Source organism: Neophocaena asiaeorientalis, unplaced genomic scaffold (genome assembly GCF_003031525.2).
Source record: "Neophocaena asiaeorientalis asiaeorientalis breed wild unplaced genomic scaffold, Neophocaena_asiaeorientalis_V1.1 scaffold400, whole genome shotgun sequence".
Lineage (NCBI taxonomy): Eukaryota > Metazoa > Chordata > Mammalia > Artiodactyla > Phocoenidae > Neophocaena > Neophocaena asiaeorientalis.
The window spans coordinates 242,061-254,197 of NW_020175089.1; the positions used below are offsets into that span (position 1 = coordinate 242,061).

At 36.5% G+C, this 12,137-nt stretch overlaps 1 protein-coding gene across 1 annotated transcript in view; it reads right to left on the reverse strand.

Annotated features, from left to right (window-relative positions):
- Nucleotides 1-12,137, reverse strand: part of PLCB4 (phospholipase C beta 4) — a 266,535-nt gene that overhangs the window by 37,914 nt on the left and 216,484 nt on the right. The gene's annotated exons all lie outside the window — the stretch shown is intronic.

Below are 12,137 nucleotides of genomic sequence, written 5' to 3' on the forward strand. Positions count from 1 at the left end.
TCTCCAAAGAAGACATACAGATGGCCAAGAAGCACATGAAAAGCTGCTCAACATCACTAATTGTTAGAGAAATGCAAATCAAAACTACAATGAGGTATCACCTCACAGCAGTTAGAATGGGCATCATGAGAAAATCTACAAACAACAAATGCTGGAGAGGGTGTGGAGGAAAGGGAACCCTCTTTCACTGTTGGTGGGAGTGTAAATTGATACAGCCACTATGGAGAACAGTATGGAGGTTCCTTAAAAAATTAAAAATAGAATTACCTTATGACCCAGTAATCCCACTACTGGGCATATACCCAGAGAAAACCATAATTCAAAAAGACACATGTACCCCAATGTTCATTGCAGCACCATTTACAATAGCCAGGTCATGGAAGCAACCTAAATGGCCATCGACAGATGACTGGATAAAGAAGATGTGGTACATATATACAATGTGGTACAATGTGGTACATATATACAATATACATATATTACTCAGCGATAAAAAGGAACGAAATTGGGTCATTTGTAGAGACATGGATGAATCAAGAGACTGTCATACAGAGTGAAGTAAGTCAGAAAGAGAAAAAGAAATATCATATATTAACGCATATATGTGGAACCCAGAAAAATGGTACAGATGAACCAGTTTGCAGGGCAGAAATTGAGACACAGGTGTAGAGAACAAACGTATGGACACCAAGGGGAGAAAGTGGCAGGGGGTGGGGATGGTAGTGTGATGAACTGGGAGATTGGGATTGACATATATACACTAATATGTATAAAATGGATAACTAATAAGAACCTGCTGTATCAAAATAAATAAAATTAAATTTTAAAAAAGTAACACAATCATCTCAATAGATGCAGAAAAAACTTTTCACAAAATTCAACATCCATTTATGATTATAAACCTTCAACAAACTGGGTATAGAGGGAACATACCTCAACATAATAAAGTCCTTATATGACAAGCCCACAGCTGGCATCATATTCAATAGTGAAAAGCTGAAAACATTTCCTCTCAGATCAGGAATAAGACAAGGATGCCCACTCTTGCCACTTTTATTCAAAACAATATGGGAAGTCCTAGCCACAGCAATCAAACAGGAAAAAGGAATCAAAATTGCAAAGGAAGAAGTAAAATTGTCACTGTTTACAGATGACACGATACTATACATAGAAAAGTCTAAAGATGCCACCAAAAAACACCAGAACTCATTAATGAATTCAGTAACGTTGCAGGATACAAAGTTAATATACATAAATCTGTTGCTTTTCTGTACACTAACAACAAACTATCAGAAAGAGAAAGCAGGAAAACAATCTATTTACAATCACATCAAAAAGAATAAAATACCTAGAAATAAACCTAAATAAGGAGGTAAAAGACCTATACTTGGAAAAGTAAAGACACTGATGAAAGAAATTGAAGATGACACAAACAGATGGAAAGATATACTGTGTTCCTGATTGGAAGAATTAATATTGGTAAAATTGACCATACTACCCAAGGCAATCTACTGATTCGATGTAATTCTTATCAAATACCATAACGTTCTTCACAGAATTAGAACAAATAATTCCAAAATTCATATGGAGACACAAAAGACCCCAAATAGTCAAAACAATCTTGAAGAATTAAAGCTGGAGGTATCACACTCCCTGATTTCAAACTATACTAAAAGCGACAGTAATCAAAATAGTATGGTACTGGCACCAAAACAGATACATAGATCAATGGAACAGAATAGAGAGCCTAGAAACGAGCCCACACTTATATGGGCAATTAATCTATGACAAAAGAGGCAAGAATATACAATGGGGAAAAGACAGACTCTTCAATAAATGGTATTGGGAAAACTGGACAGCTACATGCAGAAGAATGAAACTAGATTACTTTCTCACATTATGCACAAAAATAAATTCAAAATGGATTAAAGACTTAAATGTAAGACCTGAAACCAAAAAACTTCTAGAAGAAAACATAGGCAGTAAGCTCTTTGACATCAGTCTTAGTAATATTTTTTTGGATATGACTCCTCACATAAGGGAAACAAAAGCAAAAATGAACAAATGGGAGTATATCAAACTAAAGACTTTTGCACAGTGAAGGAAACCATCAACAAAACAAAAGTACTATCTACTGAGTGGGAGAAGATATTTGCAAACGATAAATCTGACAGGGGATTAATATCCAAAATATACAAAGAATTCATACAACTCAACATCAAAAAAACAAACAACCTGATTTAAAAAAAAGGGCAAAGGATCTGAATAGACAGTTTTCCAAAGAAGACATACAAATGGCCAACAGACACATGAAAAGATGCTCAACATCACAACTCGTCAGGGAAATGCAAATCAAAGCCACAATGACATATCACCTCACACCTGTCAGAGTGGCTATACAAAAGGCACACACTTCTAGTTATAAGATAAATAAGTACCAGGGACGTATGTACAACATGATAAACATAATTAACAGTGCTGTACGTTAAATATGAAAGTTGTTAAGAGAATAAACCCTAAGAGTTCTCATCACAAGGAAAAGGTTTCTTTCCTATTTCTTTAATTTTGTATCTATATGAGATGATGGATGTTCACTAAACTTATTTAGTGATAATCATTTCATGATGTATATAAACCAAATCATTATGCTGTACACCTTAAACTTAGATGGCACTGTATGTCAATTATATCTCAATACAACTGGAAGAAAAAATTATATAATATGCTTTTTAGATGTATTAGGTTATATATGTAGAGCTTTGAAAATTATCTTTAGTGAGTAGACAATGTTCCATTGAGTTTATGTATAAAACTACTCCCCACTGCTAGATATTTATATGGACTTTCAATTTTTCTATAAAAGATGACTTTGCAAGGAATATGTTAGTGCAAAAAATGATTTCTTCATCATTTTAAAATCAGAAATTAGTAGTTCAGATATATAATATAACAACATATATGCCGATGGGCATTCCTAACAAACGTTTTACCTAATAAGCTTTAAAATAGTTATTGAAGAATAATTAATGGAAAAAATGAGTATCGAGAAAATAAAGCAGAATCAAGAGGGCACATTGGGTTGAATACCACCTCAAAAAATTCATGTCTGCCCAGAACCTCAGAATGTGACCTTATTCATAAACAGGGCCTTTGCACATGTAATTAGTTAAGGTCTGAGATGAAACCATTCTGGGTTAAGGCTGGCCCTAAATCCCATGGCTAGTATGTTTATAAGAAGAGGACAGAACACACAGAGACAAAGAGAAGAAAGGCCAGGTGATGATGGAGGCAGATTGCAGTGATACAGCTACAAGCCAAGGAACACTAAGGGCTGTGGGCAGCCACCAGGAGGGTCTGGGAAGAGGAAAGGAAGGATTTTCCTAAGAGCCTCCAGAAGGAGCATGGTCCTGCTGACCGCTTGATTTCAAACTTCTAGCTTTCAGAACTGTGAGAGAATAAAAGTTTCTGTTGTTTGAAGTCTACCAGTCTTACTTATTTATATTTTTTAAAAATACCAACATTTTGGGGTTTAGTGCCATTTCCAAATAGCTGGTCTCCTGATGAAGAGTTTCCATGTATATTCCTGTTTTTCTCCTCCCTCCTTCCTGCCCATGTTTTCTCACTTCCATATAGAGTTGAAAGCATCAATTTAGGTATCCCCAAGAACTGCAAAGAAAATGGCGGTTCCTTAGTACAGACTTCCAGATACTTATTGGCTTTTTAGGAGAACTCTGGGTTTTGTTTGTTTGCTTGTTTGTTTAACCACTGTTTTTCAAGGCACGTGGGTGCTTCAGTGGTGAGCACCAACTATGGCACCTGTGACACCCTTCCCTCCCTCCGTGTGCTCACTCCTGGCCCAGGTTCCCTTCTGTTCCCCACTCTACTGTTTCTATCTCATCAACAGGTAAAGGCAGCAGAGAAATACACGTTCCCTGTTGGCTTCAAAATGATGCTAGTAAAGATCAACAAATTCTATAACTATGATTTTGGATTAGCTCTTTTAGCTTCTACCAAATGATTGATCATTTCCCAAACTGCATTTCCAGGAATGCTAGAAGATACAGAAGGTTCAGATGCCAGAAGATCTTGTGGTTGAATAAGATCGTGAAATCCTCACGTCTCCCCTCTTCTCAGACATTCACAGAGCATCTCAAGGAACTATGCAATAAATACATGTATAAATTCACTTAGCCTAGCAACTCCCAACGTATTTCACCATAATCCATCCTGCCCCCTTCCCACTAGAGCTTTTCTTCTTGGTGTTCTAACTAATATTTTCTGTAGTTCAGAAGAGGTCATAAAAATGGATATCACTGCTATGTGAATCGGTTTTTCAACAAATATTTGATAGAAAGAATGAGACATTTTAGCATCCACGAAGGACAGGACAAAATGGAAAACCTTTAAATTGTATTGGCAAATTCTGAGGTCATACCCTACAAATGGCATATTAATAAATGTTGCTCCTCCTCTGGAACCATCTGATGTAAGAAATGGCCAGTTATCTTTGCAAAGAGGCTGGAAAGCAACCCTGTTAAGATACCGGGCAAGTGAACAAGAAACACCCCCACCCCATGCTGTATCTTTAATCATAAGGGGGACAGAAAGGGGAATTGGGCGAATAAACAAAGAACCACTTCGTCTTTGCTGACATAAAATTAGCCTAGTTGTAGAAGAGATAATCTATAGCTGTGGAAGCAGTGATAAGCATTGCTCAAGGGACAAGGGACAAGAGGCTCATGAAATACAGCTTGGAGTGACACAAATATCACACTGGTGATCCATGATCTCTGGAAGCATAGTTTTGACTCTCTTATTTGTTTTCCTCACTACCAATCAGTAATGATAAAAGAAATACAAACGATAAAAACCATCAAAGCAACAGTGAATGGGAAAAAAGTAATACTGACACTCATTTAATTGTCATCATCTTTGGAACTGTCTCCCGTCACCAACAGCAGTGGCTAACAGTGGCAAAGTTGCTGTGATAGGTAAATGCCATTGTCAGTGGTACCTGCAACTACAGAAAAAGCAGCAAAGACAACCCAGCACATTGAGTCTCACTGGATTTGACAAAGGAAAATGCACCTTAGCACCCAACCTAGTACTTCTACTGTGTGTGTGTGTGTGTGTGTGTGTGTGTGTGTGTGTGTAAGTGAATGAGAGGACTGTTTTACTCTATGTTCAGTAGAAAACTAATATTACAAAAAATTCAGGCTTGATTCAGGCTTGATTCATGCCTAGTCATTCTTCTTCTAAATGTTACCATTTTTTTTTCACGTTCAAGTTTAGTTTCGAGAGCTGAGAGACTTCATCTCTGTTCTTAAGCCTAGAGATACTTTACATCTAGGCAGCTCAGGAACAGAAAGATCTATGAAGAGTTCAGAATCTTCCAGAATCATCTTTCTTTGCTTATCTCTTTGTGTATCTTGGGAGTTGTTATAGTAACGAGAAGGAAAGGTGGAATTCCCTGCCTCTGTCTCCCGAGGGGGTGAGGAATGAAAACAGGGAACTCATAGAAGTGGAAGAGGGTCAGGGTGGAAAACACTGGTTCTGGACCTATCTCCTGTTCAGGAGGGAATGGGTCAGCTCAGAGTTCAAGGCGTCTAAAGAGTACCGCATGCAAGAAAGTAGAAGTATTTTGAGCAATTGCAGAAGTACCTAGTTGCCTCATTAGTAGAGATACATCATCATATGGTGACCTCATAGCACAGAAGCCCAATAAATGACCAGAAGCTCCTGCAAAAGCCCAAGCCCTCCCTAAAGAACTGCCTTAACTTGGAAAAGCCTTTTAAGAACATTTTTCTTATTGCTATAAAATGACACCACCCACCTGACATTACTGAGATTTAAAATACATTTAAAAATCATGCAGAATACAGAGTTGCTGATGCTTAAAGACAATCATAGTAACATTACTAATACATTAGAATTCTGAAGCTTCTTAGCAAGCCCAGGATTAAGAGGTTTTTCTTAGGATGATGAATTACTTATGACAAAATAACTTACTGCAGCCAATTAAAGGGTAAAGTTATGGAGAAGAAAATAGAACCAATTGAGTTTTCTTTAACTCATTAGAAATAAATAAAATGAAAAAAAATTAATGGAGGGCTGTTCTGGTCAGGTACTATTCCAAGAGCTCATTTGATCTTCACTTATGAGGAGGGTCCTACTATTATCGCTGAGTTGCAATGAGGACACTAAAACAAAATGTTATGCTAAGTCATCCAAGGTTAGACAGCCAAGGGGCTCCGTCAGTGTTCTTATGTACCTGTTATGTGGCCTCAATGAAATAGCATTCTTTCAGGCCAAGAAAAATAGATAGTCTTTGAATCTCCAACCTTTACATTCATAGCACTTTATCTAGACATTAAAATGTATATGAGACCACTTTAGAAATTAATAGAAAGAGATCTTATGAGTAAATTAAAATTTGATTTAAACAATTACTTAAGAATAAGAGGAGCAACCCAATTTAAAACAAAATCAAACCAAAGGCACTAGAGTTTTTTGCAGGCACAGGAATATGTGACAAAAAAAAAAACCAAAATGAGTTAAATCTGACTCATAATTGTAAATGCGTGATTTGAAATGACGAGATACCACTTTGACTACCACACTCCAGAAGTAATAAGTGGAGTCCTGCCATACTGGACAGTGAATTCTCTGTGATGTTCCTGGACGCTGTCCAATGCAATGGGGAAGCTCCACTAAACCTTCACCCCTACTCTCAGATAGTGGTTACACTATTAACATTGGGTATGTATCCTTCTAGAATTTTTTTATGCATTTTATGTACATGTATAAACAGAGTTATAGGGCTTTTTGTAAATAATAATGAGATTGTTTTGCAATTTATTTTTTCACTCAGCAATATATCACTGTCATATTCCTATGTTCAAATACTGAGTGCCAAGTTATTATTATTTTTTTAGTGCAACTCACACATTTATCATTAACTTTCTTAATGCACAGAAATTCAAAGTTTAATTTTTCATTGAGAATTTACCTGTTTTTGTTTTTTTTACATCTTTATTGGAGTATAATTGCTTTACAATGGTGTGTTAGTTTCTGCTTTATAACAAAGTGAATCAGTTATACATATACATATGTTCCCATCTCTCTTCCCTCTTGCATCTCCCTCCCTCCCACCCTCCCTATCCCACCCCTCTAGGTGGTCACAAAGCACTGAGCTGATCTCCCTGTGCTATGTGGCTGCTTCCCACTAGCTATCTATTTTATGTTTGGTAGTGTATATATGTCCATGTTATTATTTTTAATGGCTGTTAACGCAGTATTCTATAGAATGGCTGTAATGTATTTAACCAATCCCTAGCGATGGATTAGGTTGTTTCTAATCTTCTTTATACAAATAATGCTGCATGCCACTAGAGTATAATTTTAAAAATTGTTTGCCTTTAAAATCTGATTAAAGAAATAATTCCTAGGGTAAGTATTTGGTGGATTATAAAAGCTGGGACTTACTTAGCTTGGTCAGGCCTAAGAGGTCTTACTTCTGTAACTGGATCTAAAATTATGGAGTGATTTTAGACAAACTGACCCACCTAAAAGCCAAGAAGACATAATTTACCAAATTACTTAGTGCCCAGACAATGAGAATATTTTCCTGAAGGTGCCCAAACTGTTCAACAGGAACAGCACACTGTTCTTGCTGACTAACACTAGGTTTTGAGGACACATCCTCAAACAGGAACCAGATCTTTTCAGTTTTAACGCCAAACACACTGTATTTCAGCTTCTTCAGAATGAATCAGTAAGTCCAGCACTTTCCTCATCAAGGCCTTGGCCTGGGCTGCTTCCCTATCTGGAGAGAAATCCAGTCTACCTCTCTGCTGTGATGTATTATTCATCTTTCAAGGCCCAGACAGCTACTGAAACCTCCCTACTCTGATTAATCACTCCTTGGTTCAATGCTCCAAATACCATCTGGCTACTGCCCTTGGGGCATTTACAGAACAGGTTACACTTATCTACGTATACATATATGCCTGCTTACGAAAATATATATGAGTACAAGGTTGGAAAATTCTTGAGGTTAAGTGTACATGACTTTTTCAACCTTGTATCTCTTACTCAGGCTATTCATAGAGTAGGTACTAAATAATTGTTGAAAATATCTATTCTTTTGAGAAAAAAATATCTTAAATGAATACATGAATGGTATACCATTTTTACTTTTTAAACTAGTAAATGCTAACAAAAGTTATAGCTCATACACTGCTGATGGGTTATTTGTCAACCTGTATCTAAAGCTTTAAATATGTATACACACTTTGATGCAACAAATCCATTTCAAAGAATTCATCTTCAGGAAACAATCACGAATATTTCCAAAGCTTTACATTTAGGGTTCTCAGATGCAATATTGTTTATAAGAAAGAAAAATAGAAATGACTTCGATGTTTCAATAACATGATAAATTACAGCATATATAAAATGGAATCTCATCTAGCCAATAAGAATAATTCATGACATGGAGAAAATACTCTCCATTATGTGAAAAAAAATTAAGTCTCTGAAATGTGAATCCAACTGAGTATGCATAGTAAGATCCAATTTTATTAAAATAAAGAGAAGAAATGAGATTGGAAGTAAAGGGACCAATATAGTAACAGAGTTCCCTCTGTGCAGTGGATTTATGAATGACCCTTTAAAAATGTTTTATGTTGTCAGAATCTCTTTCTGATACATATTGTACCTACTTTGCCTTTTACAGAATAAAACCCGCTGAACACATTTGCAGAATGAATGAATAAATTCATATTATCTCTCTTTAGCCACATAAAAATCTGATGATGTATATCGACTACTTCCTTCTTTTTTCCCCAGAAAATGCTGGAGTGCAGTGGTGTAGAATTTCATTTTGAACTTTTTCCTATAGAATCAACAAATATCAATGTTCTAGGCAACAGGGACTCTGTAGACTTCCTAATGTGCTGGCTCAGTACAAAAATGTTCAGACCTGAATGTGGGTGGTTAGTTAAGCAGATGAAATACAAATGCATTTTGGAAATCAAGAGGCTGTAAAGAAGATCAGAAATGTGGAAAAAGTTCTCATATTCTTATTTTGTTACTTTCAGGTAAGTCCCTTAAATAAACCCTCATAATGTCTGCCCTCGGTTTCTTCACATATAAAAGAAATGACTGATAATTCTGAATAAACACTCTTTGAATGTCATATCTGAGGTTAAGATGTCAACTGCAGAATCCCATCAAGGATAACGTAGTACAGAAATTTCTGATGCTTCTGATAGAAATACTACAATGACACTGTTATGAAAGAACACTTGCAAGATGATTTTTGGAAATTTGAATCAATACTTACATAAATATTGACACTAGTAATAAGCCAGATAATAAACACAGACATTTCTTCAGTATACACCTACATATATTCACATTCATTCTGAACAATTTCACATTTCTGGATTCTATGTAACGTGCTTGGCACAAAGTAGGAGCTCAACAAACTATACCTTTTCCTTTTCTATTCATTGCTCTCTCTTTTTTTTTTAATCATCTTTATTGGAGTATAATTGCTTTACAATGGTGTGTTAGTTTCTGCTTTATAATAAAGTGAATCAGTTATACATATACATATGTTCCCATATCTCTTCCCTCTTGCATCTCCCTCCCTCCTATCCTCCCTATCCCACCCCTCTAGGTGGTCACAAACCACCAAGCTGATCGCCCTGTGCTATGCGGCTGCTTCCCACTAGCTATCTATTTTACATTTGGTAGTGTATATATGTCCATGCCACTGTCTCACTTTGTCACAGCTTACTCTTCCCCCTCCCCATATCCTCAAGTCCATTCTCTAGTAGGTCTGTGTCTTTATTCCTGTCTTACCCCTAGGTTCTTCATAACACTTTATGACATAAATCACAGCAAGATCCTTTTATAATCACCTCCTAGAGAAATGGAAACAAAAACAAAAATAAACAAATGGGACTTAATGAAACTTAAAAGCTTTTGCACAGCAAAGGCAACCATAAACAAGACCAAAAGACAACCCTCAGAATGGGAGAAAATACTTGCAAATGAAGCAACTGACAAAGGATTAATCTCCAAGATTTACAAGCAGCTCAATAACAAAAACCAAACAACACAATCCAAAAATGGGCAGAAGACCTAAATAGACGTTTCTCCAAAGAAGATATACAGGTTGCCAACAAACCCATGAAAGAATGCGCAACATCACTAATCATTAGAGAAATGCAAATCAAAACTACAATGAGATATCATCTCACACCAGTCAGAATGGCCATCATCAAAAAATCTAGAAACAATAAATGCTGGAGAGGGTGTGGAGAAAAGGGAACACTCTTGCACTGTTGGTGGGAATGTGAATTGATACAGCCACTATGGAGAACAGTATGGAGGTTCCTTAAAAAACTAAAAATAGAACTACCATATGACACAGCAATCCCACTACTGGGCACATACCCTGAGAAAACCATAATTCAAAAAGAGTCATGTACCAAAATGTTCATTGCAGCTCTATTTACAATAGCCCAGAGATGGAAACAACCTAAGTGTCCATCATCGGATGAATGGATAAAGAAGATGTGGCACATATATACAATGGAATATTACTCAGCCATAAAAAGAAACAAAATTGAGTATTTGTAGTGAGGTGGATGGATCTAGAGTCTGTCATACAGAGTGAAGTAAGTCAGAAAGAGAAAAACAAATACCGTATGCTAACACATATATAAAGAATCTAAGGAAAAAAAGAAAAAAATGTCATGAAGATCCTTTTCTATTCAAACAGCCCATTTCCCTGGAGTAAATTAGAGTTTCGTTTGAAAAGGAACACATGTAAAGGCAAAGCCTTTTAAGTCTTCCAACATATTTGTTTATACAATTGTCTTTAAAACATATTAGGTATTATGCACTGCCTGCTTCCTAAGTGCAAGTATGTGGAACCTGATTTAATCCATCTGCTGATGCCCTGTGGCCATCACATGCTTCTCAACACCCATGCAGATCTCCCTGGCTCTTTTCTGACCCGTTTACCCAGCCCCACAGCACCCAGTCTCAGACTCTTCCATGTGCTCATTATCTGTTACTCTGTGTTGCAGTTTCTAATAGACTTCCTTTTCCACGAAAAGCAAAGGGAAGGGGGAAGGAATCTTTACTCTTGATTTCTCAACTGAAAAATCCTCATGGCTGACTTTACTTTTTAAACCTGCAATCAAGTTGTTAATGTTGAGCATTAGTTGCAGAAAATCTGCCCTCCAGAGAAGTCTGCATTGTTAAAAACACACAACAAAATAACCTAAAGTTCCCCAAACAAGACTGTGATGTATTCCAGTATAGCACAGAAACTAGACCTTCATCTAGAGCCAGATACATGTGTGTGCATATATGCCTTGTTATGTTATATACTGTAATGATGAGCACACACTTCATAAGGATGCTATGAGGGAGACAGTAATGGTACCTTTACTCTACAGGCCAGGAAATGAGGTGTTTGAAAGGTGATGTCACTCTCTCATGGTCACTCAGCTAGCAGTGGAGAGTCAGGACTTGAGCCCTTGTTAATTTGATGTACTTTGTATACTGTTTCCTGGTTCAACAGACTCTGAAAATATAGAGGATCTTTGTTTCCTTTTAATGTTCTTGGCACAGTGGGGGTTATGAAAACTAATATGTTTGGGTTTAAGCAAAATCCTATGACTTGGTCCAACTTTTGATGCTTCCCATTGATTAGTATAACCAAAGGTGGTCTTTTATGGACTGATGGCTGGATTTTGTGCGAGGATGAACTCTCCTGTGATTTGGAAAAAAAAAAAATCCAGGCATGTTGATAGTTGAGTTCAATTTAAATCTTTTTAGTGAAACCAGTTGACAAGATATCTAAGGTTTTACATCATTCATGTCTTTCCTCACTTTGAGTGATGGTGTAAATATATTTTTCACAAATGTATTTGTGAAAGTTGAAAAACAACATAAAATTACAGTATTTTAAAATAAGAAAGAACCTTAAAGATAATCTAGACTTGCCCTTTCATTTCTTACTAGGAGACCTGAGGTTACTAATTATCCCTGATTTCTTCAATACTATAGGGGCTGGCAGCATTGTCAGCAAAAGACTTTTTAACAATTGTTGA